At 41.8% G+C, this 5,680-nt stretch overlaps 1 long non-coding RNA gene across 1 annotated transcript; it reads left to right on the forward strand.

Annotated features, from left to right (window-relative positions):
- Nucleotides 1-1,073: 1,073 nt before the first annotated feature.
- On the forward strand, nucleotides 1,074-2,242 carry LOC130735571 (uncharacterized). Its single transcript, XR_009018505.1, has 3 exons — nucleotides 1,074-1,350; nucleotides 1,441-1,546; nucleotides 1,735-2,242. It is a non-coding gene; the product is annotated as an uncharacterized LOC130735571 (long non-coding RNA).
- Nucleotides 2,243-5,680: the final 3,438 nt, after the last annotated feature.

Raw genomic sequence — 5,680 nt, forward strand, 5'->3', positions numbered from 1 at the left:
GCAAAGAACAAGACTCTCCAGGCAGATCTGACCTCAACAGGCACGCACAGATCACAACCAGCCCCTAACCTGTACACCCCAACGCAATCCCAACCTCCTCACCAACAGCGGAGGCAACCGCAAACACAGATTTAAACACAAATCTGGCCAAAGAGGAAAAAGCAGGGAAGAAGATGGGGAGCACAGATTAGCGAACAAGGATGACTAGCCACACAGGGTTAGGGTTGCCAATGGAGAGCCTGATTCAAGAAGATGATGGCTCCGCCGCTAGGAAGAAGATGAAAAGCTAGGAGGCCCCGGCGACGGACCAAAGGTAGCCTATATTTCTAATTTCGAGGACTGGTGTAGTGGAGTACGCAGGACCTCGTACCTAACATGAGGTAGGTTCGAATCTCACTGTTTCAAGTAAATTAAATGTGTCTTCTATAAATGTTTTTTGAATCCAGCAGTTTTCTCTGCCTCAGACTGAAATACCATCCCTCACTCCCAAACTTTTTGGCACCTAAAAAACATTTTTATTTCTCTAGTAGAAGTCATAAGATTATTTAAAGGTCACCAAAGCATGTTAATAATATGAAATCTAATACAAATACCAACAATGTGTTGATCTAGTGGTAAACAAGTCAGACCCCGTAAGAATAAGAGCACAAGTGCGAATTATGAGAAAGACATTTGCTAATTGCTAGGGATATTCAACAGTTTCCGAAATGAATGTCGGCATCACCCAAAGATAAAACAAATCCAATAAATATATTTCACCATCATTATTTTATATTCTATGTATACAAATCAGTAAAATTTTATTTTACCGTAAAATACATTTACATATGGGTTTATTACACATTTGATTTTTTTGTTGTTAAAGAAATCTGGTTTCATTCATAGTGGGCCTAGCCCAGAAAAAAAAACAAAGGGTCAAAGCCCTGAAAACAGATAATATTCGCACAATTCCCAAGATACAAGAAATAAAAACCAAGTAAATTCCACCTAGAAAAAGCCAAAGGCAAATAATGCTAAAAAACCAGATAAACAGGACCAGAAAACAGAGCACTAGAAACCACAGGAAACAAGGGAGAGAGACTCGCTGTCCATGATAAAAAAGGAAGGAAAGCAAAGGTGTGCGAGCCAGAACCACCTGCGCAGTCCATCCTTTGGAGGCAAAGAAAATGAATTGATGCGAAACTGGGTGGTCACACATGCAATATAAGAGCCTTCATCCATTTCTCCTACCTTGATTCAGCAATTAAAGCAGAGTTGGGTGGATTCCAGAGCCATAAAGGTGGCAAATTTGCAAATCTAGCTAGTTGGGCTATGGAGTGTGCCACTGCATTCCCTTCCCTTGGTGTCCAGGTAAAAAATCAGTATGGGAAAATTGTTCTCCAAGTTTTAATTTCAGGTATAATATTTGCCAACCCTCCTAACTGTCTGTCTCCATTGCAGGCCTCAATTAAGAGCTTGTTATCTGATTCAAAGATTACCTTCTTCTGGTCTATATTGTGAGCAATATGAACGACCTCTCTCAATATCAGGGCTTCTGCAGCTAAAGGTGAGTTAACATACAATTTTTTGGCTGCTCCACAACTGACTTGTCCTTGTTCATCCCTTTAGATATAAGCTCCTGTTGCTCTGCGGGAATGCTGGGAGAAAGAAGCATTTGTGTTGCACTTTAGGAAAGTGTGTGCTGGGTTTTTTCCAGTGGCTTGGATCTGATTGGAGTGTGCTTTCTCTTTGCAGGTGTACATGGCTTTGGTATGCTGAGAAGATCTCCATTTGTAAGCTAGCTGTATTGGTCAAACACAATATGGGATTAGGTAGTTGTCCCTAAAAAACTGCCTTGTTGCGCATCTTCCAAATTTCCCAAAGAAAAATAGCTAGGTAAGAAATAGATTGGTCTAGATCTGGGTCTGTTGAACTCAAAGCTGCTATTAAACCTTCCAACCAACTAGCAAAGGGAATGATGGAGGCTTCCTAAAGAGCCAGGCTGAAGGTTCCTCCAAACCAAAAAGCTCAGATCAAATCACAAACCAGAAAAGTGTGGTTGATGTCCTTTGCTTCTGCATTGCATATAGGACATATCTCATCTTTGGCTAGATTTCTTCTCTTAAGAATCTTTTTTATTGTGAGAGCGTTGTTGCAGGCCTTCCAAAGGAAGGATTTAAGTTTCTGTGGGAAATCTTCATTTTATAATTTTTTGACGTAAAATACACTTACATATGAGCTTATTGAACTTTTGGACTTCTAGTTTAGACTATATTTTTTTATAAGTCTAGTTTAGACTATATGCAGCATGCGGATCCAGCCTTTTTACAAATCCAATTTTTTTTTTCAACTAAAAAAAGTCTTTATTTCTATAGTAAAAGTCATAAGATTTTCGTGAAGGTCACCAAAGTACGTTAATAATATGAAATCTAAAAATACCAATAGTATATTGATTTATTGGTAAGCAGGTCAGATCCCAATAAGAATGAGAACACAAGTTTAAATTTTGAAAAAGACATATGTTGGGAGACATTAAATAGTGCCCCAAACAGATGCCGACATCTGTCAAAGAGAACAAATCTTTTTTTTTTGAAGGTAAACTGAATAAAAATTAAGGGCCAACCGGCAATTGAGTCATTACATCAGAAATAACCAAATGGGAAACGGCTACCGGAACCTCCTCCACCCATACTAAATTAGCATAGGTCTCAGAGTTTCTAGCAAAAAAATCCGCAACAGTATTGCCTGTGCGTCTAACAAAAGAAAGCGAAACAAAATCAAAAGCATTAATTAAAACACGGCAATCCTGCAGAATCGAACTCAGATAAGACCTCCCAGCTTCCTTTGATTTCCAACTAGTGAATAATTGGAGACAATCCGTTTCCAAGCATATTCGGCGAAATCCTAGATCAATAGCCAACTGCAGTGTCCATCTCATACTCATGGCCTCCGCCACAAGTGGGGAAGTACACAAGATAGGAAAAGAACATGCTGCCGCCATGGCCTCACCTTGACAATCGCGGGCCACCATCCCCATGCCACCCGTTCCATCAACACGAAGAGAAGCATCAAAGTTGCATTTGATGATATCCACCGCCGGCTTGCTCCATTTTGCTGGCAACGAAACCGAGGGTGCACGAGCAAGGTCACGGATCTGAGCTTCCTCCAACATACTAGCCACACGACGGAGAACCGTAGCCACCACCAGCTCTCCCTGCTGAAAACAGACCTTGTTCCGTGCCTCCCAAATAGCATATACCACCGTCTGAGCCATAGCCAGGACCTCATCATCATCCATCGCTATCACTGCTGTCCAGAACGCCTGAAACGAAGTAAAAGAATCCACTCTGATGGCTAATTGAGACGCAAACCAGATGTGTTTGGCAGCTGGGCACTGGAGGAAAAGATGGTCTTCATTCTCCCTCTCCGAAGCACAAAAACCGCAACCTGGATCAACATCAATGTGGCGCCGGAACAAGCTCTCCTTCAGCGGCAACAAACCACATATTGCCCTCCAACAGGTTTCTTTGCAACGTGGCAAGGCTCGAGATGCCCAAAAGAATTTCCAGCTCCTTGGATCAAGCTTAGCCGTAGAGGAAGAGGACGCAGCATCACGATGTAACAACAACCGCATGAAGTCATATCCCTCTTTTGATGTATAATGTCCATCACTTGTACCTGGCCAATGAAACAAGTCAAGACCCCCATGCACTCCCAAAGGAATGGAAAGAATGTTTGCCGCAGTGCTTGGGCTAAAAACCAGCTCAATCAAATCCCTCCTCCAACAGTGCAAATCCTGGTCAATGAGCATTGCAACCTTGGTGAGATTAAATTCTTCAACTAGATCTTGCCGGTAAATGAAAGCCGCATCTCCCGGCACCCATTTATCCCTACAAATATCAACTTGGGTTCCATCACCAATTCTCCAAGAGCCCCCTCTCTCAAAAATCCAACTCGTTTTCAGGATACTAGTCCATGCATAGCTTGGACGATACCCTTTCTTGGCCTCACGCATGGTGCAATTGTGAAAATAAACCGCTTTAAAAACTCGTGATAGCAAACACTCAGGACGAGTGAAAATGCGCCACCAATTCTTTCCCACTAGGGCCATATTGAAAGACTTGAAGTCACGAAAGCCAAGGCCACCATCTTCCTTCCTCTTACAAAGATTCTCCCATTTTGTCCAATGAAGACCACGTTTGTTTGGGTCACCTCCCCAGTAAAATTTGGATATCATATGATCAATATCTGCACACAAACCATCTGGTAAAATAAAACAAGACATGACATAGGAGGGTATGGCCTGAACCACAGATTTAATAAGAACCTCCCTGCCTGCCCTCGACAGGAATTTTTCTTTCCACCCTTTAAGCTTTTTCCAGACTCGATCTTTGACAAAATTGAAAACTTGAGTTTTAGACTTACCAATGATAGTCGGTAAACCCAAGTATCTGTCATAGCTTTCAACCGCCTTTACTTGCAATAGCTGCTTAAGTTCATTGAAACGAATATCGGGCACATTTCGGCTCACCGAAAGCATAGACTTGTCAAAATTGATTCGTTGACCTGAAGCTCGCTCAAAGGTTGCTAGGATGTTCTTCAAACACTGGGCCTCTTCCACCGTCGCTCGTGCGAATAGCACACTATCATCTGCAAAAAGCAAATGTGATATGACAGGTGCATGCCGACTAATTTTAATACCACTAATCTCAGAAGCAATCATAGCTTTTTCAATCATGGCTGAAAAGACTTCCCCACATAAAATAAATAAATATGGTGACAACGGGTCACCCTGTCTAAGCCCACGTTGGGGAACAAAACTTGGTTGAGGATTACCGTTCAGTAAAATTGAAAAGGACACCGATGTCACACAACTCATAATTAGGCTTACCCAAAGAGCAGGGAAACCCATCTTTTGTAACACAGATTCAAGAAAGGACCATTCAATTCGGTCATAGGCTTTGGACATGTCCAATTTAAGTGCCATAGTGCCATTCCGGCCATTGATTCTCTTCTTCATATAGTGAAAACATTCATACGCAATCAAAGCATTATCAGTTATCAAACGTCCAGGAACAAAAGCACTTTGGCTCTCACAGATTAAATCAGGCAAAATCAATTTAAGCCTATTTGCTATTGTCTTAGTAATTATCTTAAAAATGACATTACACAAACTGATTGGTCTAAAATGTGATGCATGCTCAGCCTTTTTAATCTTAGGAATAAGGACCAATAGAGTGTGGTTTATCATACCTGGAGATGAAGCTCCACTCAGAACTTGTAGACAAAATTCTGCTACATCATCACCAATAACATGCCAAAATTTCTGGTAAAAGAGAGCCGGCAGTCCATCCGCTCCTGGTGCTTTTGTTGGGTGCATCTGGAAAAGAGCTTCCTTGACCTCCTCTTTTGAAAAAGGCTCCGCCAGGGTCTCCAGATGCGATGGTGTAATCCGACCTGAAACAAGAGAAGTAGCATCCTCCACCCCCGAAGGGTGTGAAGTTGCAAAAATAGTAGTGAAATAGTCCATAAGGACACTCGAAATATCTCTATCATCCTCAAATTTTCTGCCTCTGTCATCTTTTATAAGTTCTATCATATTCCTCTTCCTTCTTTGGGACGCTTTCTGATGGAAAAAATGCGAGTTCCGGTCCCCATGCTTGAGCCAAGTAGCTCTAGACCGTTGGCCCCACCAGATTTC

This window comes from Lotus japonicus, chromosome 2, assembly GCF_012489685.1.
Source record: "Lotus japonicus ecotype B-129 chromosome 2, LjGifu_v1.2".
NCBI classification, from domain to species: Eukaryota; Viridiplantae; Streptophyta; class Magnoliopsida; order Fabales; family Fabaceae; genus Lotus; species Lotus japonicus.